Raw genomic sequence first — 23744 nt, 5'->3', positions numbered from 1 at the left:
GCAATCTAGTAGTGTTGTAACGTGGTATTTACTATAATAGGAAATATAGTGCTATGCTGTATGTATGGCATGATTTACTATGGTGCAGTGGTTGTTAGCTGGATTTAGGATGAGTATATAGAGTGGAATGAGCTAGCATTGCTCCCTAGAGCTCTCATCCACTGCTTATTGTCTGTTGAGTTCATGGTAAATAGCGCCTCTCATCTCAGAGGAGAAAGAAAAGACAGAGAACAGGACAGAAGCCAAGTTCATTGCAGCGTTCCCTGTACGCCCCCAAAGCCCACAACCCCCACGCTCCCCAGCCCAGAGCTTGCCCCCTCACTCCGACCCCCACCTCCTCGCCAGGGCTGCGTGCGGCACGGTGCGGCATAAGTCTGGGCCCGCCTCAATATCATTGGGAGGGAGCCTGGATGAGGACACGCTCTCAAGGGCACTGGAGTGACTGCTTCTCCCGCTGTGGAGGAGCTCTGCTCATTCTGACAGCAGAGGAGAGGAGAGGCTGAGGGAGCCCTTCACACACACACACACACATAATAATCTCTCTCTCTCTCTCTCTCTCTCTCTCTCTCTCTCTCTCTCTCTCTCTCTCTCTCACACTGTCTCTCTCTCTCTCTCACACTGTCTATCTCTCTCTCTCTCTCACACTGTCTATCTCTCTCTCCCTCTCACACTGTCTCTCACTGTCTCTCCCTCTCACACTGTCTCTCTCTCTCTAACTGTCTCTCTCTCACTGTCTCTATCTCTCCCTGAGACAGTCCAGTCTCAATGTGTCCGTGACCAGGACCCGGGCTGGCCTCCAGCACTAATCAGGGAGTCAGTCATCAGCTAACCACGGCTCAGCTCAGCCCCAAACAACCCACACAGACAGACGGACAGACGCAGCCTGACCCAAACTCCTATTGACACTTAACATGAGGCAGGGCCTTGCCTAGGGGGGCCTCCGGACGGGGAAGCAGAGAAGCAGAGTCCTCCCCCTTCAGACCGATGCTCGTTATCCTCCAGTACCAGAACACTCTGCCTCCTCTCTCTACACAGCAGCCATGCATGATCTGGGTAGACAGTGGGACAAGGAGAGAAGATGTGGAAAGGGGGGGAAGGGTAGTTGAGGGATGTAAACAGGAAGACACTTATAGACGGTACATAAGGGTGATGGGTATGGAAAAAGGAACATGTCAAATTTGCAGTTTCACATGTGAAAATGCATGTGAAACTTCACACGTGTCCGAAAACCACGTCTGACGCACGTGTCTGTTTTTCCCAAGTGACATTTTTCACATGCGATTTGTTCACATGTGAAAATGTATTTTAAATGCGGCACGTGTCTGACTCATGTGAAATGTATATACTACCGTTCGTTCAAAAGTTTGGGGTCACTTTGAAATTTCCTTCATTTTTTGTCCATTAAAATAACATCAAATTGATCAGAAATACAGTGTAGACATTGTTAATGTTGTAAATGACTATTGTAGCTGGAAATGGCAGATTTTTTATGGAATATCTATATTGGCGTACAGAGGCCCATTTATTAGCAACCATCAACCCTGTGTCCAATGGTTAGCTAATCCAAGTTTATATTTTTAAAAGGCTAATTGATCATTAGAAAACTGCAGTTATGTTAGCACAGCTGAAAACTGTTATCCTGATTAAAGAAGCAATAAAACAGGCCTTCTTTAGACTAGTTGAGTATCTGGAGCATCAGCATTTGTGGGTTCGATTACAGGCTCATAATGGCCAGAAACAAATAACTTTCTTCTGAAACACATCAGTCTATTCTTGTTCTGACAAATGAAGACTATTCCATGTAAGAAATTGCCAAGAAACTGAAGATCTCTTACAACGCTGTGTACTACTCCCTTCCCAGAACAGCGCAAACTGTCTCTAACCAGAATAGAAAGAGGAGTGGGAGGCCCCGGTGCACAACTGAGCAAGAGGACAAGTACATTAGAGTGTCTAGTTTAAGAACTGGCAGGTTCATTAAATAGTAACCCCAAAACACCAGTCTCAACGTCAACAGTGAAGAGGCGACTCCAGGATGCTGGCCTGTTATTTCAATGGACAAATGGCATTCCTTTCAAAAACAAGGACATTTCTAAGTGACCCCAAACTTTTGAACGGTAGTGTATTTTTCGTGTTACATTTTTCACATGATTTGTTCACACGTGTCCGGAAATTATGTGTTTTTTTCAAGTGTTCTTTTCACATGTAATGTTTTTATGTAAGGGCACACACACAACCAGAGGCTACATGGCGAGGCACCCTATCTGTGGTCCCTCAGATCCCCCTAGGCTGGCTGGTCCTTGGTCTCTTAGGGTCCAGGGCCTAGGTTAAACACATCTAATAAAGCACACTACCCACAACTACCAGCTAAACACACACACACACACACACACAAGCAAGAGCACACGGCACACACACACACACACACACACACACAAGCAAGAGCACACGGCACACACTCATAGAATGGCACGCCAGCAATGCATCACGCTCGCACAGCATCTCTCCCCACTCCTCGGTCTCTTTACCCTTATCTCAGTTGTCATCTCTCTCCCCTCAATACCAGGCAGCATTCTGTCTTCCCCATCTCTCTCCCCTCAATACCAGGCAGCATTCTCTCTTCCCCATCTATATCCCCTCAATACCAGGCAGCATTCTCTCTTCCCCATCTCTCTCCCTCAATACCAGGCAGCATTCTCCTTCCCCATCTCTCTCCCCTCAATACCAGGCAGCATTCACACCCAATTTCAGATTGAGTGAGTACAGTGCAGCTGCAGGTTAGGTGCCCACTGTTGCTATAGAAACAGTCCCCTCTGCTCTAGATTATAGTGTGACTTTTTTGTGTTTTCTCACCATGTCTGTCTATCTGTCTTTTGGTTTCTGTTGCTGCTTCCTGTCTGAACTGTGTCACTCTGACTGGCTCTCTATCATTTTTCTTATCTATTTGTCACCCACTATCAATTACTCTAATGAATGACTATTAAATAATTATATATCGACAGATTTTAGGGTCTTAATTTGATCACTCTTTTGTTGCTAAGCAATTCAATCTTCTAAAGGCTTCTAAAGTTTGTCATTTCCACTTTGTGTAATTTAAGACTCGATTTGCCCTAATGAAAAATGTATCAACCCTTAAAAAAATGTCCATTAATTATAATCCACAATAATAATGAATATTTCCTGTTTCCTACTGTAGCAAACTGGCTCAAATTAATAATTGTAATTGTATATGGAAGATTGTTTTTCAAATGATCATATGACAAGTAGAAACAACAAAACAAATCTTTCAACAAAGCATTGTGTCACGACTCCTACCGAAGGTGGCTCCTCTTCCTGTTCGGGTGGCTCGGCGGTCGTCGTCACCGGTCTACTAGCTGCCACCGATCCCTTTTCCGTTTCTGTTGGTTTTGTCTTATTAGTTACACCTCTTTCTTGTTTAGGTTTTTAGTTGGGCTATTTAAGCCAGTAGGCCCGCCTGCTCTTTGTGCGGGCTTGTTTTTCCCACTGTGTTATTGTGTGGTAGTGCGTCTCACTTTTGGGTTTTCCTCCGAACTTGTTAAGTCCTGGTTTCGGGCGATCGCGTATGTGCACCCAGTAGCTTGGCGCGTACGATTGTCCTGTGCGTAAATAAAGCACTATTTCTGTACCTTCTGCCTCCTGCGCCTGACTCCGCACCCACTACGCCCAAGAGCGTTACAGAAGCCCAGACCACAAGAATGGAGTCAGCAGGAGCAGCGGCCACCCCCCTTCCATCGATGGAGGAGCGCGTCCTCCACCATACCACCATCCTCCATTGGATTGGATCTGCGATGGACCAGATGATGTAGAGAATGGAGTCAGCAGGAGCAGCGGCCACCCCCCTTCCATCGATGGAGGAGCGCGTCCTCCACCATACCACCATCCTCCATCGGATTGGGTCGGCGATGGACCAGATGATGGAGAGAATGGAGTCAGCAGGAGCAGCGGCCACCCCCCTTCCATCGATGGAGGAGCGCGTCCTCCACCATACCACCATCCTCCATAGGATTGGGTCGGCGATGGACCAGATGATGGAGAGAATGGACCGATGGGAGAGGAGTGGTCTCCCCATTTCACCTCCGGCTCCTCTGAGTCAACCTACTCCTCCGGCGGCGTCCGGCTCCAGCGCACTTCATCTTGCGCCCCCGAGGGAGTACGATGGAGCTTGAGCTGTACCTGGCTACCGTGAGGCTGACACCCTCGTGGGAGGAGAGTGTGAGCGTCCTCGTCTCCTGCCTGACGGGTCGAGCTCTGGAGTGGGCCAACGCTGTCTGGAATGGCCCAGACTCGGCGAGGGAGCACTATCCAGAGACCACCCTCCAGAGGGCAGAGCGGCGGGTAAGCGACTATTCCACCTTAGGCAGGAGACGAGGAGCGCGCAGGACTTTGCGTTGGAGTTCCGGGCCTTGGCCGCTGGGGCCGGGTGGAACAACAGCGTTCAGAAAGGTCCTGTCAGTTCCACCTCCTAGCCCTCCCGCTCCCATTCTTATGGAGTTAGGGGGGAGCCACTTTGAGGGGTACCGGAGGAGGAGGCTCCTCCTGCACCAGCTGTGGTCGGAGAGGACACACGGCCGACCGGTACTGGAGGTGCCAGTCTGGGAGTCGAGAGGGCAGTTAGAACACTTCCCGGTCACCCCAGGTGAGTCAGAATCAAACTCACCCAGAGCCCCCTGTTGGTCACATGTTTATAATGATTTTTTTCCTTGAAATTTCTCCCTCTTCCCAGCATAAGGCGCTAGTCGATTCAGGCGCAGCTGGGAACTTTCTGGATCGCGGACTCGCCCGTAAGCTGGGAATTCCGCTGGTGCCGATAGATCCCCCCCCTTCCCCGTGCACTCCTGACCATTAGGGTCAGGCCACGGTTCCACTGGACATGGTAACGCAGGGGGATCATAGGGAGCGGATTAGTCTCTTCCTTATCGATTCACCTGCATTTCCAGGGGAGCTGGGGGTTCCCTGGCTGGCCAGTCACAATCCCAGGATTTCGTGGAGACAGGGGGTTCTCCGATTCGACCGATTAATCGGAATGGTTTCATAACAATCGGAAATCTGTATTTTTGGGCGCCGATTTAAAAAAAAAAAATATATATATATATTATATATATTTTTTTATACCTTTTATTAACTAGGCAAGTCAGTTAAGAACACATTATTATTTTCAATGACGGCCTAGGAACGGTGGGTTAACTGCCTTGTTCAGGGACAGAAAGACAGATTTTCACCTTGTCAGCTCGGGGATCCAATCTTGCAACCTTACAGTTAACTAGTCCAACGCAATAACGACCTGCCTCTCTCTCGTTGCACTCCACAAGGAGACTGCCTGTTATGCGAATGCAGTAAGCCAAGGTAAGCTAGCATTAAACTTATCTTATAAAAAACAATCAATCATAATCACTAGTTCACTAGTTCATCAACACATGGTTGATGATATTACTAGATATTATCTAGCGTGTCCTGCGTTGCATATAATCTGACTGAGCATACAAGCATACAAGCATCTGACTGAGCGGTGGTAGGCAGAAGCAGGCGCGTAAACATTCATTCAAACAGCACTTTCGAAACAGCACTTTTGTGTGTTTTGCCAGCAGCTCTTCGTTGTGGTCAAGCATTGCGCTCTTTATGACTTCAAGCCTATCAACTCCCGAGATGAGGCTGGTGTAACCGAAGTGAAATGGCTAGCTAGTTAACACGCGCTAATAGCGTTTCAAACGCTTTCAAATTGGCCGACTCCAACCACGGTGAAGGAGGTGCAGCGATTACTACCAGATTACTACCAGAGGTTTATCCAGGGTTTTGGCCCCCATTACCTCACTGCTGAAGGGGGGGCTGGTGCGTTTACGGTGGTCGGCAGAGGCTGACAGAGCCTTCAATCGGTTGAAGGCACTGTTCACTGATGCACCCGTGTTGGCACACCCGGACTCCTCTTTAGCGTTCATAGTGGAGGTGGACGCGTCCGAGGCTGGGGTGGGAGCCGTGCTATCACAGCGCTCGGGTACGCCACCGAAACTCCGCCCCTGCGCTTTCTTTTCGAGGAAGCTCGGAGCGTAACTATGATGTGGGGGACCGGGAGTTGTTAGCTGTGGTAAAGGCCCTGAAGGTGTGGAGACACTGGCTTGAGGGGGCTAAACACCCTTTCCTCATCTGGACTGACCACCGGAATCTGGAGTATATCCGGGCAGCTAGGAGACTGAATCCGCGTCAGGCAAGGTGGGCTGTGTTCTTCACCCGATTTAGGTTTACCATCGTATAAGACCAGGTTCACTGAACACGAAGGCCGACGCGCTGTCCCGTCTTTATGACACGGAGGATCGGCCCATCGATCCTACTCCCATCCTTCCAGCTTCTAGGCTGGTGGCACCGGTGGTATGGGAGGTGGATGCGGACATTGAGCAGGCGTTATGGGTGGAACCTGCGCCTCAATGTCCTACAGGTTGCAAGTACGTGCCGCTTGGTGTCCGTGATCAACTGATTCGGTGGGCACACACACTACCCTCTTCAGGTCATCCTGGTGTGGCGAGGACAGTGCAGAGTCTTAGGGGGAAGTACTGGTGGCCCACCTTGGCAAGGGACGTGAGGTTCTATGTCTCTTCCTGTTTGGTGTGTGCCAAGAGTAAGGCTCCTAGGCACCACAATGGCCCTGGTCTCACCTGTCGGTGGACTTCCTTACCGATCTTCCCCTATCTCAGGGGAACACCATGGTCCTGGTTGTTGTGGATCGGTTTTCTAAGTCCTGCCGTCTCTTCCCGTTGCCCGGTCTCCCTACAGCCCTACAGACTGCGGAGGCTCTATTTACCCACGTCTTCTGGAACTACGGGGTGCCGGAGGACATCGTCTCTGATCGGGGTCCCCAGTTCACGTCCCGAGTGTGGAGGGAGTTTATGGAGCGTCTGGGGGTCTCGGTCAGCTTGACCTCTGGTTATCACCCCGAGATTAATGGGCAGGTGGAGAGAGTGAACAAGGTGGGTAGGTTTCTGCGGTCGTATTGCCAGGACCGCCAGGGGAGTGGTCAAGGTACGTCCCATGGGCGGAGTTGGCCCAGAACTCACTCCTCCACGAACATGTCACCATTTCAATGCACGTTCGGCTACCAGCCGGTCCTAGCACCGTGGCATCAGAGTCAGACCGAGGCTCCTGCGGTGGAGGAGTGGGTGCAGCACTCCAGCGTTATTGGATATATATGCGTTATTGGATATATATGAAAATAACATCCTGAAGATTGATTCTCTACTTAGTTTGACCAGTTTATTCGACCTGGAATATAACTTTTTAAAGTTTTCGTCCGAGTTCGCCTAGACCAGCGCCAGCTTTCGGACATGTGAACTAACCGTGCTAGCAAAAGCAGCTAATTGGACACTAGTAATTGACATTATGGAACAAAACAACGATTTATTGTGGAACTAGGACTCCTTGCACTGAATTCTGATGAAAGATCATCAAAGGTAAAGGAATATTTATGATGTAATTTCGTATTTCTGTTGACTCCAACATGTCGGAGAAATATTGTTACATCTTAGCGCCGTTTTAGATTATTGCATGGTATGCTTTTTCGTAACGTTTTTAAAAAATCTGACACAGCGGTTGCATTAAGTTCCAGTGAATCTTTAGTTACATGTAAAACATGTATCTTTCGTCAAAGTTTATGATGAGTATTTCTGTTATCTGGCGTAGCTTTCTGTAATTACTCCGGATATTTTGGAGGCATTTCTGAACATGGCGTCAATGTAAACCGAGATTTGTGGATATAAATATGCATATTATCGAACAAAACATAAATGTATTGTGTAACATGATGTCATATGAGTGTCATCTGATGAAGATTATCAAAGGTTAGTGATTCATTTTATCTCTAATTCTGCTTTTGTGACTATCTTTGGATGGGAAAAATGGCTGTGTGTTTTTTGGGATTTGGTGGTGATCTAACATAAATATCTGTTGTGTTCGCTGTAAAACATTTTAAAAATCGGACACGATGGGTAGATTAACAAGATGTTTTCATTTGCTGTATTGGACTTGTTAATGTGTGAAAGTTTAAATATTTCAAAAAAATATTTTTGAATTTCCCACGCTGCCTTTTCAGCGGAATGTTGGGGGGGGGGGGGGGGGGTTCCGTTAGCGGAACGTGTATCCTAGACAGGTTTTAAGAACAAATTCTGATTTACAATTACGGCCTACCCCGGCCAAACCGGACAGCGGTGGGCCAATTGTGCGCCGCCCTATGTAGATACAGACGCTGTAGATTCATATGGTAAAAGCAGGTACAGTAGCTGGAATACAGGGCTGGACTGGGACCAGAAATCATCCCTAACATCCCTGGTTGTCCCTGGTGACTCTCTGATCCACCTCTACGCAGACAACACCATTCTATATATTTCTGGCCCTTCTTTGGACACTGTGTTATTAACTAACCTCCAGACGAGCTTCAATGCCATACAACTCTCCTTCCGTGGCCTCCAACTGTTCGTAAATGCAAGTAAAACTAAATGCATGCTCTTCAACCAATCGCTGCCCCACTTGCCCGCCAGTCCAGCATCACTACTCTGGACGGTTCTGACTTAGAATATGTGGACAACTACAAATACCTAGGTGTCTGGTTAGACTTTAAACTCTCCTTCCAGACTCACATTAAGCATCTCCAATCCAAAATTAAATCTAGAATCGGCTTCCTATTTCGCAACAAAGCCTCCTTCACTGATGCAGCCAAACATACCCTCGTAAAACTGACCATCCTGCCGATCTCTGACTTTGGCGATGTCATTTACAAAATAGCCTCCGACACTACTCAGCAAATTGGATGCAGTCTATCACAGTGCCATCCGTTTTGTCACCAAAGCCCCATATATTACCCACCACTGTGACCTGTATGCTCTCGTTGGCTGGCCCTCGCTTCATATTCGTCGCCAAACCCACCAACTCCAGGTCATCTATAAGTCTTTGCTAGGTAAAGCCCAGACTTATCTCAGCTCACTGGTCACCATAGCAGCACCCACCCATAGCATGCGCGCCAGCAGGTATTTTTCACTGGTCACCCCCAAAGAAAAATCCTGCTTTGCCCGCCTTTCCTTCCAGTTCTCTGCTGCCAATGACTGTAATGAATTGCAAAAATCACTGAAGCTGGAGATTTATATCTCCCTCACTAACTTTAAGCACCAGGTCTCAGAGGAGCTCACAGTTCACTGCACCTGTACATAGCCCATCTGTAAAAAGCCCATCCAACTACCTCATCCCCATACTGTTTTTTTTCTCTCCTTTGCACCCCAGTATCTCTACTTGCCAATTCATCTTCTGCACATCTATCACTCCAATGTTTAATTGCTAAATTGTAATTATTTCGCCACTATGGCTTATTTATTTCTTTACCTCCCTTATCTTTCCTCATTTGCCCACACTGTGCATAGACCTTTTTTGTATTGTGTTATTGACTGTATGTTTATTTATTCCATGTGTAACCTTGTGTTGTTGTTTGTGTCGCACTGCTTTGCTTTATCTTGGCCAGGTCGCAGTTGTAAATGAGAACTTGTTCTCAACTTGCCTACCTGGTTAAATAAAGGTGAAATAAAAATATAAAAAAATAAACATTTCTAACACACCGGCCCATTTCGTTCCTTGAGGACTCCATGCGACAACATTTGTTTACTTGAGGCAACCAGTATTAACCCGATAATGATCATTTTGTGCAAATAAAACCAAGTTAGACAGGCCCACTGGGCTAAATATGAACCAGCCCATTTGGTGGAATACTGTATAGACCTGCACACTACACATATTGGCTTCTGTCAGGGAGGAAGGGTTTAGTGTGCATGTGTCAGGGTGTATTCCTTACCTCTTGGTGGGCATGCTGTGTGCTCTCACAAGACAAGTTGAGACAGTTTGACATTTAAATCTCAGACAAGCTCTCCATCATGTGAGGAGAGATTACAGTCAAATCCATATATCTTCTGGACACCTGCTAATGACTTTGTAATTACACGTACACACACACACACACACACACACACACACAAACAAACAAGTCACAATCAAACAGAAACTGCGGATGCTCTCCAGGCCATGGTACTCCAGCAATCATCCCTAGCAGCAGATCCCTAATGGAACCTGACATTATATCAGACACAATAAAGGATTTTTATTTGCTGCTCTTCATTAGTCCGTATTTATACATACACACACACACACACACACACAAACATACGCACACACACGCACACGCACACGCACACACACACACACACACACACACACACACACACACGCATGCACGCACACATGCATGCACGCACACACACACACACTCTGCTGACTAGTCAGGGAGGACCTTCCAGAACAAAAAGACAATGTGATTGGGCAGCAGAATAGATGTGCTTCTGTAACACCTACCTGTTAGGAAGGTATAAAACCTGACTCACTCTGCTGTTCTGTCCTTCCTGCCTCCACTCCAATCACTCTCCTTGTCTCTCAACGTCTCTCTACCCCTAACCAATGTCTTTTTGACATGTCCAACACCCTTAGACATTCAGGAAATGTTCAAACCTTCTAGTAGAAGCTAGTGTGAAATGTTGTATTGAGAAGTACACACAGCACACATTTGATCAATTGACACATGTAATGACTGACATGCAATTTCATCAAGGAGACTAGAACACTGGAGGTGCAATACGGGAAAGAAACCACAAAAAACATGAAAATGAATTTGTTAATTTCATAAAAACATTTCATTTGAACAAAAGGCCTTCCTTGTATAATAGGAACGCTTACGAAACATAAAAACCTAGCTAAATCACACGGGGTGAAATAATCCTAGTAATGTAGACACAGGACTACCAGAGAGCCTTTAAACTAATTTAATGACCGGTCTTAGTAACTGGTCTTAGTAACCGGTCTTAATAACTGGTCTTAGTAACTGGTCTTAGTAACTGGTCTTAATAACCGGTCTTAATAACCGGTCTTAATAACCGGTCTTAATAACTGGTCTTAGTAACTGGTCTTAATAACTGGTCTTGTGATGATACAGATGTAGGATCTTAATTCGATCAGTCTTTTTTTTAGCTAAGAATTTTATTGCACAGCAGGAAATGCAAACCAAAAACAGAAATATCTAATTTACCTAATTATTCAGACCCTTTGCTATGAGACTCAAAATTGAGCTCCGGTGTATCTTGTTTCCATTGATCATCCTTGAGATGTTTCTACAACTTGATTGGAGTCTACCTTTGGTCAATTAAATTGATTGGACATGATTTGGAAAGGCACACACCGGTCTATATAATGTCAGAGCAAAAACCAAGCCATGAGGTCAAAGGAATTGTCCATAGAGCTCCGAGACAGGACAGATCTGGGGACAGGGTACCAAAACATGTCTGCAGCATTGAAGGTCCCCAAGTTGCTTCCATCATTCTTAAATGGAAGAATTTTGGAATTACCAATACTCTTTCTAGAGCTTGCCACCCAGCCAAACTGAACAATCGGGGAGAAGGGCCTTGCTGTTTTTCAGCGACAGGGACTGGGAGACTAGTCAGGATCGTGGGAAAGATGAATGGAGCAAAGTACAGAGAGATCCTTGATGAAAACATTCTCCAGAGCACTCAGGACCTCAGACTGGGGCGAAGGTTCGCCTTCCAACAGAACAACAACCCTAAGCACACAGCCAAGACAATGCAGGAGTGGCTTCGGGACAAGTCTCTGAATGTCCTTGAGTGGCCCAGTCAGAGCCTGGAATTAAACCCGATCTAACATCTCTGGAGAGACCTGAAAATAGCCGTGCAGCAATACGCCCCCCCAGAATGGGAGAAACTCCCCAAATACAGGTATGCCAAGCTTGTAGCATCATACCCAAGAAGACTCAAGACTTCAACAAAGTATTAAGTAAAGGGTCTGAATACTAATGTCAAAAAAAATGTCTAACAACCTGTTTTTGCTTTGTCATTATGGGGTATTGTGTGTAGATTGACGAAGGAAAAAACTATTTAATCCATTTTAGAATAAGGCTTTAACGTAACAAAAAGTGGAAAAATTCAAGGGGTCTGAATACTTTTCAAATTAACTGTATATATTTTCAACAACAACAACAAAATATATATATGGGGGATTGGAAGTGATGCAGACAATTACATTGATAGAAGCCACAATCTATCTGCACTATTAAAGCTTTACCCCCGCCTGTCATTAAAGCTCCCCCCCCCCCCCCCCCCCCCCCCATCTCTAATACAGATTGTCAGACTTTCGTGATGAGAAACAATTTGGGTCTTGTTGAGGACGTAGACTAAACTCAGTGAACATAGTCTGGCTATAGTGAGGATTCACCGACACAAAAAACCATCTGACTGCCTGGACAAGTCGAGTAATGTCCAAATTGCAAAAAATAGAATAGACCGGAATTTAATGCACTGCCCACTTGAAATAGCCACACAAAACCTGTCACCTTAAAATATCTTCTTATTAGGCTAGTATAAATGCAGGGTGGTTTTCAAGTTAGGCTCCTCTGGGGAGAAATGAGTCTGTTGAAGCAACCTGTCATAATCACAGGGAGGATGCCTCTTTATACTGTCAATAAAAATACCATCATTAAATGGAAAAAGCACACTTTAAAGAAAGAGGCAAAAGCAAAATGTGGAAAAGCAGAGACAAGGGTGAGAGAGCGCGAGAGAGAGAAAGAAAGAGCAAAAGAGAGAGCGAGAGAGAAAGTGAAAAAGGGAGATAGGGAGCAAAATAGGTGGAGTGAGCGAGAAATAGTGAGAGAGGGAGAGATCAAGTCAGGGAGAGACAGAGAGAGAAAGCTGTTTCCCATGCCAATAAAGCCTTTTGAATTGAAATAAATGAGAGAGAGAGAAGCACCAGAGAGAGAGAGAAAGAGAGAGAGGAGCTGTGTGTTTGACTCCTCAGATAAAGCTGTGTATGATGAAGAGGGGAAGGGGGAGGCCTAGGGCACGGCTCTCTCATTGGCATGCTGAGTGTCTTTGGGCTTTTACGCTATTAGGGAGCTTCTGCGACCATGGTGTCCACACATAGCTTCATGTAGATGTTCATTTGTATGCCAATAAACAAATCTGCCCTAAGTTTACAGCTCAAATACACTGTGAAAATGATGCATTCTCCATGCGCACCACATCAACGTCTTTTGTCTCACCACACATAAAGGTAGGACTTCTCTAACTGCACATTAACTTCAAAAGCCCTGAGTGAAAGATGGTCTGCAGTTGTACAGATACAGGAATAAGGTAAGGAAAAACACAAAGGGAAAAGAGAAAAGAACAGAAAAAGAGAGACCATTTTGTTTTTCCATTATGTGACCTAAAACCATAGTGGTTGAAAAAAATCGAATGAATATGCTGTGCATTCCATAACCTCTTTTATGTTACAATGGCCTATGTCTTAATCCATGCTCAATAGTGCAGACTGCCCTTCTTTTAATGCTAGCCTTAATACACTTATTTCCTCTAAGCAACCTTTTATGCCCTCCCTCCCTCCCTCCCTCCCTCCCTCCCTCCCTCCCTCCCTCCCTCCCTCCCTCCCTCTCTTTCAGTGGCTGTCAGATCCCTTCAGTAAAAAGCAGTTAAATCAGTCTTTGAATATTCCAATCCTGCGATAAGGAGTGGACGCTTTGTACCACTGCGCTCTGGGTAATGCAGATCCCCATTGTTGGCTGACATGGCTCCATTGAGGAGCTGGCTTTAGCCACGATAGCATCGCCACACAGCATGGACACACTGACAGATAAAGGGCCTATCCAACATAACACATGCACACAACGCCTCCCAAACAAGCCCCAATCTGATCAGCACAGGAGAGGCAGGAAGGAGACGCTCTAACAACAAATAAAGACAAATAAGATAAACAGACCGTAACAATATTAACACAGGGATCAGGTGGGGTTCTAGTAACCTAGGAGGCAATCCAATCCTCCATCTATCAGCGTGACATGGTGGATCCTGGCACCGTACAGTCCGCAATCTCACCAGGCAGCAGTGATCAATCACAAGCCACCTTACAGTGCATTTGGATCTGCCCTAGCCAATCACATGGCATCTTCATATTGAACCTCTGTTTAACAGTAGAACACCACTTATCCTGAAAACAGCTTCACGGTTCCTTATTCTTCAGGACAACCGGATACAGATTGAAGGCTTGAGGGCCAGTGTGCTGCCACCCCCTCTTCAGAGGTTGACTGAGAGTGGCCACTCAACCATCAGCGATGGCAGAGACAAACCTGTTATTGTCGACCATGTAATCATTTCCATTAGATGCCTTGCTGTCCCCTACGATGCTTCACAATGCTTCAGACATTCAAATCAGACAGTAACCTTCCTCAAGACATATACGTCCGCATCGACACAGCAGTTAGGGCTAAGTGCCTTGCTCAAGGGCATTTGAACCAGCGTCCTTTTGGTTACTGGCCCAACGCTCTTAACCGCTAGGCTAGTGTACCTGCCGCCTCACAGGACCTAAGGGAAGGTAACCATGCCATCATCAAACAATGTCATGCAGCAATCTACTGGTTCCAGTAGGGAGGTCTTACATACTGTTATAAATAAATACATATAATAATAATAATAATAATTTAGTACAGTAAACATCACAGAGGTGATACCTAGGCATTAGACCAAATATACAATATAAGGACCCAAACTATGATGGTGTCACCAAACACGATGGTGTTCCTTTTTTATGTCTCTATTTTAGTTTGGTCAGGGTGTGAGTTGGGGTGGGCATTCTATGTTTTGTGTTCTATGTTTTCTATTTCTATGTGTTTGGCCTGGTATGGTTCCCAATCAGAGGCAGCTGTCAATCGTTGTCTCTGATTGAGAACCATACTTAGGCAGCCTGTTTTCCCAATATGGGTTGTGGGTAGTTGTTTTCTGTTTTGTGTTGCTGCACCTTACAGGGCTGTTTCGTTTTGTTTAGTGGTTCTGTTCTAATAAATATAACATGAACACTTACCATGCTGCGCATTGGTCCGATCCATCTCATTCCTCATCAGAAGAGGAAGACAATCGTTACAGATAGACCCAATTATTTAATAAAAAAGGCCAAACCCAGTCCTCTATGATGGTGACCTCTCTAGTTCAGAGTTCTCATATAGACCCCTTCTCTAACCAGGGGGCCAGGGGGAGCAGGTTCTCTCTCTGAAATAACATTTCATGGGTGTTGGGCATGTGTTGAGATGGGGGAATAGAGCTTCGGAGCGTGGCCTGCTGGATTTCTTTGGCTATTGATTGCCATTCCCAGTGGGGCCTGGGGATCGATAGGCTGGGTTTAGACACGGCACGGGGGACTCTCTCTCTCTCTCTCTCTCTCTCTCTCTCTCTCTCTCTCTCTCTCTCTCTCTCTCTCTCTCTCTCTCTCTCTCTCTTCCCCCAGCTAACGCAGCGCTCCACAGCACCGTGGCTCACCAAACAAGAGTTCTTTCATGCCCTCTTAGTTGAGTGTGAAACAGCATGTCTGAGACCACTTGTGCTCTCTCTCTCTCACTCTCAGAGCAGCAGAACAACATTACATGAGAGTACTGAAGGAGTCAGGGAGAGAGTGAAGGCGAATGAGAGGGAGAGAGAGACAAATAAATAAAGAGAATGGAGAAAATAGCATTTCTACCTTGAAGAGAGATACTTACGCAAATTACAGCCGGGCCTGCAATCAAGAAGCTGAAATGACCAAACTGTGGGGTAACCAAGGCAACCAGCGAGAGAAAAAAGCAGGCAGCAGAAGAGAAAGCAGATGCAGAGAGTGAGCGAGGGAGGGAGGCAGGGAGGGGGAGTGGAGGAGAGAGGGGTGGGCTGAGGTGGCCAGCGGGAGTTGGATAAGGAGGAGGGGTGGAGGAGAGAAGAGAGGGGTGGGCTAGGGTGATTAGGATGTGGATACATGGAGGGTGGAGGGAAGGAGAGGGGTGGGCTGTGTTGATCAGGAGGTAAAGACATGGAGGGTGGAGGGGAGGGGTGGGCTGGGGTGATCAGAAGGTAAAGACATGGAGGGTGGAGGAGAGAAGAGAGGGGTGGTCTGAGGTGATCAGGAGGTAAAGACATGGAGGTGGAGGGGAGGGGTGGGCTGAGGTGATCAGGAGGTAAAGACATGGAGGGTGGAGGGGAGGGGTGGGGTGATCAGGAGGTAAAGACATGGAGGGTGGAGGAGAGACGAGGGGTGGGGTGATCAGGAGGTAAAGACATGGAGGGTGGAGGGAAGGAGAGGGGTGGGGTGATCAGGAGGTAAAGACATGGAGGGTGGGGGGAGGGGTGGGCTGGGGTGATCAGGAGGTAAAGACATGGAGGGTGGAGGGGAGGGGTGGGGTGATCAGGAGGTAAAGACATGGAGGGTGGAGGGGAGGGGTGGGCTGGGGTGATCAGGAGGTAAAGACATGGAGGGTGGAGGGGAGGGGTGGGCTGCGGTGATCAGGAGGTAAAGACATGGAGGGTGGAGGGGAGGGGTGGGCTGGGTTGATCAGGAGGTAAAGACATGGAGGGTGGAGGGAAGGAGAGGGGTGGGGTGATCAGGAGGTAAAGACATGGAGGGTGGAGGGAAGGAGAGGGGTGGGGTGATCAGGAGGTAAAGACATGGAGGGTGGAGGGGAGGGGTGGGCTGGGGTGATCAGGAGGTAAAGACATGGAGGGTGGAGGGGAGGAGTGGGCTGGGGTGATCAGTAGGTAAAGACATGGAGGGTGGAGGAGAGGGGTGGGCTGAGGTGATCAGGAGGTAAAGACATGGAGGGTGGAGGAGAGGGGTGGGCTGAGGTGATCAGGAGGTAAAGACATGGAGGGTGGAGGAGAGGGGTGGGGTGATCAGGAGGTAAAGACATGGAGGGTGGAGGAGAGGGGTGGGCTGAGGTGATCAGAAGGTAAAGACATGGAGGGTGGAGGAGAGGGGTGGGGTGATCAGGAGGTAAAGACATGGAGGGTGGAGGAGAGGGGTGGGCTGAGGTGATCAGAAGGTAAAGACATGGAGGGTGGAGGAGAGGGGTGGGGTGATCAGGAGGTAAAGACATGGAGGGTGGAGGAGAGGGGTGGGCTGAGGTGATCAGGAGGTAAAGACATGGAGGGTGGAGGAGAGGGGTGGGCTGAGGTGATCAGGAGGTAAAGACATGGAGGGTGGAGGAGAGGGGTGGGGTGAGGTGATCAGGAGGTAAAGACATGGAGGGTGGAGGAGAGGGGTGGGGTGAGGTGATCAGGAGGTAAAGACATGGAGGGTGGAGGAGAGGGGTGGGCTGAGGTGATCAGGAGGTAAAGACATGGAGGGTGGAGGAGAGGGGTGGGGTGATCAGGAGGTAAAGACATGGAGGGTGGAGGAGAGGGGTGGGCTGAGGTGATCAGAAGGTAAAGACATGGAGGGTGGAGGAGAGGGGTGGGGTGATCAGGAGGTAAAGACATGGAGGGTGGAGGAGAGGGGTGGGCTGAGGTGATCAGGAGGTAAAGACATGGAGGGTGGAGGAGAGGGGTGGGCTGAGGTGATCAGGAGGTAAAGACATGGAGGGTGGAGGAGAGGGGTGGGGTGAGGTGATCAGGAGGTAAAGACATGGAGGGTGGAGGAGAGGGGTGGGGTGAGGTGATCAGGAGGTAAAGACATGGAGGGTGGAGGAGAGGGGTGGGCTGAGGTGATCAGGAGGTAAAGACATGGAGGGTGGAGGAGAGGGGTGGGGTGATCAGGAGGTAAAGACATGGAGGGTGGAGGGAAGGAGAGGGGTGGGGTGATCAGGAGGTAAAGACATGGAGGGTGGAGGGAAGGAGAGGGGTGGGCTGAGGTGATCAGGAGGTAAAGACATGGAGGGTGGAGGAGAGGGGTGGGGTGAGGTGGTCAGGAAGAGTTGGAGAAGAATTGGACCGGTGACGATCCAGATTGATGTTTGAAGTGGCTATGGAGTGCCATATTACTAAATGAGCAATGATCCAATTCTTCCAGTTGTTTGACCAATTGGTACATATTATCAATGAGTTTCACATGAGTGCAAAGTACAAGCTTGTAGTCAAGGTTAGAGTATTCTCACACATGTGCAATTGCACTCACACACTCACATGCAAACACACACATGCAAACACACACATGCAAACAGACACACACACACACACACACACACACACACACACACACACACACACACACACACACACACACACACACACACACACACACACACACACACACACACACACACACACACACACACACGGCTCAGTGTTGTGTATAGTAACAAGACTGGGTCCAGTCTATGTCTCTCTGCTGAGGCATCCAGACCATCAGATACACTTGATACGGAGGCAGCAACGCTAAATTGTATATTGTGATGGATTTTCTCCCGTCCTCCTACACCCTTCCTTTCATTCCTTTCCTTCAAGTGGTGAAAAGATGGGAAACTGTTCCATGGCGCGGGATTCAGCGATAACAGAACGCTGTTTATAAGTTCCATTACGCGCTCTGCAGCCTGCTAGCGCTCTGCCTCTGTCTCAGCATGGCCACAGGAAAGAGAAGGGCGAGGGGTGGACGCTCACAAAGAAAATAGAAGCAGTTTATTTGTGATTATGCAATGTGTTTATGCTTATCAGTGTTTAAAATACATACGGTATATTTAAAAAGTGTTCCAATAGCCACACTCCCCTCCTCCCTCCTACTCTTCCTCCCGCTCTCTGTAGCTCCTGCTATGGAGACCCTATTTTAAAGGGTTGGGTACTGGCTCACATATGTGCTGAAACAGGACAAACTGGCCCAACTCAGACAGAGCCTCTGCAGTCACTGAGAATGGTGGAATGTAGATGATTTGATATACAAAAGGAGGAAGTGATATAAGAGCTAGAATTACTGAGGAGAAAAACATCCCATTCACCCATAGAAATAGACATTCAAATATTATAGAGAGTATTTATTTAGTAGCAGACTTAGTGCAGTATGCTGCCCTGGCCTACTAAACGTAACAATCCACCTGTTCGCCATCTTACACCCTCAAGGTGATGTGAGTTACACTCATCATATATGATTAAGGAAAACGGTCTTATTTCAGAAAGAACCAAATACTAAAACATGAAACAAAAAAAACATTTATTGCACAGACCGTTGAATTCCTGTCTCTCCCAATCTGTCCATAGATGAACACATACAGTATATACAAAATAAAACTAAGACAGAAAAGAAGAACAATAAAAATGTGGGTGAAATGAGAGAAGAAACAGAATCCCAGTGAGGCGTCCTTTGGTGTCCGTCTATTTCACCTGATTGTGGTCCCTTGAAGACGGCCCTCATAAAACTAATGTATTCTTTGGTTAAGGGAGCCGCTCGGGTCGCTCTGCTCTGAGGGCCGGGCTGATAGAGGCATTCGCCCGCCACAATAATTTTCCATAATTTCCTCTGGAGGGCCAATTATCTCAAATAGACACATTATAAGGAGGGTTGGCATGGTCAGTGCAACAAATCGGAGTGTCAAATCTTACCCCCGCCACTAGGGGTCAGGCTCACTGAGGGAACTCTACTAATGTGGCTGGATCATGTCACTGTCACAAGTGCACCTAATCAGTGAAAGGATTTTTTTAAAAATCTTGTTTATCTCAAATGTGGGAGCTTTGAGATATAAAAAACAAAAACAAAAACAATCACATACAATCAGAAAAGCATATGCTACGAATACTGAGAAACGGGTTTCTTTATTCAGTAAAATCCTGTGAGACGCACGCACGCACACACACACACACACACACACACACACACACACACACACACACACACACACACACACACACACACACACACTTTCATGGTCCATGATGAAAGGCTTCATTTATTAGAGGGTGATGGAAGCCTGGAAGATGGCTCTTTCTCTCTGTGCCTATCTCCTTCTCCCTTTCTCTTTCTCTATCAAATCTCCTTCGCTCCCACACGCCCTCACCTTCTCTCTCTCCCTTTCTCACTGAGACTCTCATCTCTCACCCCTCTCCCATGTTTCTCCATAGTAACTCACTCCTCTCCCATGTTTCTCCATAGTAACTCACCCCTCTCCCCGTTTCTCCATGGTAACTCATCAGTCTCTCTCTCCCTTAACGACACAGCTATTAGCGCTAATGCATTTCAAACGTATAGCAGCTGCCACATCACATTCTGATGGAAAGTGGATGTCTTCTTTCCCTTTCTCTCTTCCCTCTCTCCTTCTTTCCCCTAGTCTCTTTCCACCATGTCCCTATGTCTTACACATCAGATTGACAACCCACTCCAGAGATCATCATGTCATATGTCATGTGTCTAGGACCAGGCCTGGTAGATTCATTGATATTATCATGCAGTATAGCTGCTTAAGTACTCCACTGGTTTTTGATACTAATAGTGGTATTAACAGGTAAACTACTGTACTTTATGCCTGTGATTGACAAGTAAGTGCTTTCTTGCATCGTTGCATCACTGATGGTGGTATTGAATATGAAATAAAGAGAATAATAAAGTAACAAAACATGAGATGATGTAAACACCTTTCTGTATCTCACGAAAGAGATAATAAACAGAGTTACAGTTTTAAAGCTGATCTGGTCGTAAAAAAATAATAATAATAAAATAAAAAAATATTAGGAGCTGGCAAGCAGTTTTGATACTGGAGTTATTCTACAAAGAGCGCCTTGTAGTCATAGCAACATTGTATATTCCAGATGTAAAAATACTATCAAATATATTAGATGTTATTCAATGGCATGAATGGTCAATTGCTGTCACACCCTGATCTGTTTCACCTGTCCTTGTTATTGTCTCCACCCCCTCCAGGTGTCGCTTGTTTTCCCCAGTGTATTTATCCCTGTGTTTCCTGTCTCTCTGTACCAGTGTATTTATCCCTGTGTTTCCTGTCTCTCTGTGCCAGTGTATTTATCCCTGTGTTTCCTGTCTCTCTGTGCCAGTGTATTTATCCCTGTGTTTCCTGTCTCTCTGTGCCAGTTCATCTTGTATGTTCCAAGTTAAACAGCGCTTTTCCCGTACTCCTGCCTTTGCTATTCTCTTTTTTCTAGTCCTCCCTGTTTTGACCCTTGCCTGTTCTGGACTCTGTACCCGCCTGCCTGACCATTCTACCTGCCTGACCATTCTGCCTGCCTGACCATTCTGCCATGCCGTGACCACAAACCTTTCTGCTACTCTGTACCTTCTGAACTCTGATCTGGTTTTGACCTTTTGCCTGTCCATGACTATTCTCTTGCCTACTCCTTTTGGATCATTAAACATTGTAAGACTGCAACCATCTGCCTCCTGTGTCTGTATCTGGGTCTTGCCTTGTGTCATGATAACGTTCAGTGAATTATTGATGACTAGAGCTGAAAACACATCAGATGGCTTCCACAACATGTGAACAATTTAAGAAAAATAAATGGGATTGATAGACCACCCAGGTCAACTGCATATCCCTGGAAATATTATCTCATTGGCTACAAGATTGTCAAGGTGCCACAGTAGCCAATCCCCTGTGTAATGGATGCCTACAGCGCCAAGAGATGCCTGATACGCAAAGAGATAGTCACTCGGTGGACATTCGATGTTGCCATTAAGTCATACATCAGATAATATTGGCATTAGGCTAGATTTGTTCCTATCAACCTAAGGATTCATTTGATACGCCCCATGTATATATAGCTCAAACACAGACCAAATTGAAACTTACCTTGTAAGATGTTTGCTGTTTGGTGAAAACATTGTATAATATAAACATTTTGACTCTCGGGCTGGTGATCAATAATGGTAGGTCACAGGTAGACAAATAAGATATCCTCATGATCTGTGGAGTCCCGGCTTTCGATGTGTATCAACGTATTCTGTGTTTGTTTCGTTTATGCTTCACAACGCTAACCGGAATATAGGTAGCAGCCATCTTGAAATTAGGTCATCGGCTTGACCTACCCTTATAAATTCGTACGTCCATATATGGTAGTAAGTCATGCCGACGTACTCAGCTTTCCCGCAGACACTCTGCGTTAAACAATTTAAAGGCAATGCTACCAAATACTAATTGACCCACTGGGAATGTGATAAAATAAATAAAAGCTGAAATAAATTATTCTCTCTACAATTATACTGACATTTCACATTCTTAAAATAAAGTGGTGATCATAACTGACCTAAGACAGGGACTTTTTACTAGGATTAAATGTCAGGAATTGTGAAAAACTGAGTTTAAATATATTTGGCTAAGTTGTATGTAAACTTCCGACTTCATCTGTATATATGACTGTAATGTGAAATGATTTAGGGGCTGGTTCTTGTAGTCATTAGCCCTGGGGCCCTGCTACTAAAAAGCAAAGACCCAAGAGAATGCATCCAGAGACAATACAATCAAATTAATGGTCTGGAAAGAGACCCTGACAGAGCTGAGATAGGATGACCTATGACCTTGAGAAATCAGGAGCAATCAAACACTTTAATGTCTATTTCACACACCATTTAATTCCATTGGATTTAAAACCCTGAACGACCATCGCAACAGGTGTTATGACCACCAATAGTCCAAAAGTCAAAATGTTGGACCATCGGGGTGATCATATTACCAACCCAGGCACCATCGCCATAGTTACAATAGGAAGAAGAAAGAAGCGTGGTCTGTCGTTACGGAAACAGATGCGACAGCAGCAGTGCAGAGGAAGAGGGAACAGCCATATCATTGAGTCGTATGATGTCTCCGGTGTTATTGAACATAGAAGATGGGCCAGATCAGGTAGGTAGCAGAGTGTAAACACACACACACACACACACACACACACACACACACACACACACACACACACACACACACACACACACACACACACACACACACACACACACACACACACACACAGACATAGACAAACACAAATTCTACTGTCTGTCTTACATAAACACCATTCTCTCAGAGTCTGACAGCTTGCTCCACCGGTTAGTTTAAGATGCTCTGCGCTGTTCCTAATATGCCAAAAGATCATGCCCCCCTAATCTAATTACAGTGTCATTCAGTCGAGTGTTCACCCAAAAGGAAATTAGAAAAGCACACCAAATCTAAAAGCATATCTGCCTCTCCCCTCCCTCCCCCTCTCCCCCTCGCAACAAGTTTGTTTTAATGGTTTCCCAGTCGCCCCTGCCTAGATTCATTACCTGGTCTAATTATAAAGGCACATGAAATCAGCTCCAATACATTATTAGTATTTGCAACAATATGATATTTTCTAACTGTTTTCATGGCTGATTAAAGACATGGACAGATATGAAAAAACGGTGGAGGGAGGGGAAGGGGTGAGGGTCAGACAGAAGGAGAGAGACAGAGGGATGAGGTAGAGATAATGGGAGAGAGAGAGAAAGAGAGAGAGAGGAAGTGAGTGGGAAAGGGAGAGAGCTGGCGTTTCCACTTGAAGAGACGGTGAAACCATATTGGATGCAGTTACCTATGAACAGGTGTGCTGTGTGAGGGCACTGTGACCCAAATGCAACTACCTGCATGGGTACACATCCGATTGAGCAACATTAAAGCTGACCAGCTGGCCACAGGCAGACAGAGATGAAGGCATCAGTCCTGCCCGGCCCTGAGCGAAGGGGACAGATGCACTGACAGACAGAACCACCCTGGGTTGGTGGGAACAGCGGGTGGAGAGAGGTGCAGGCACTGCCACCCCCAAACTTCAGCTTCAGTGTAAGCGACCATGAATAAAAATGGACTTCGCTGGGAAGTATGGCTCATAATAATTTGTTTAAAATCAGTTAAAGCCTATTCTCAAATATCCCCTGGGAGGCGAGGGGTTAAAAATCAATTTGTGGGAAGTGTACCATGACAGCTA

The 23744-nt window shown here is 46.5% G+C and overlaps 1 protein-coding gene across 3 annotated transcripts in view; it reads right to left on the bottom strand.

Moving 5' to 3' along the window:
• LOC139371327 (voltage-dependent calcium channel subunit alpha-2/delta-2-like) overlaps positions 1-23744 on the bottom strand; it is a 279472-nt gene that overhangs the window by 120822 nt on the left and 134906 nt on the right. The window lies entirely within an intron of this gene.

This window comes from Oncorhynchus clarkii, chromosome 17, assembly GCF_045791955.1.
Source record: "Oncorhynchus clarkii lewisi isolate Uvic-CL-2024 chromosome 17, UVic_Ocla_1.0, whole genome shotgun sequence".
Taxonomy (NCBI): Eukaryota; Metazoa; Chordata; class Actinopteri; order Salmoniformes; family Salmonidae; genus Oncorhynchus; species Oncorhynchus clarkii.
The sequence above is the reverse complement of the archived record's forward strand: the minus strand, read 5'-3'. Positions and strand labels throughout refer to the sequence as shown.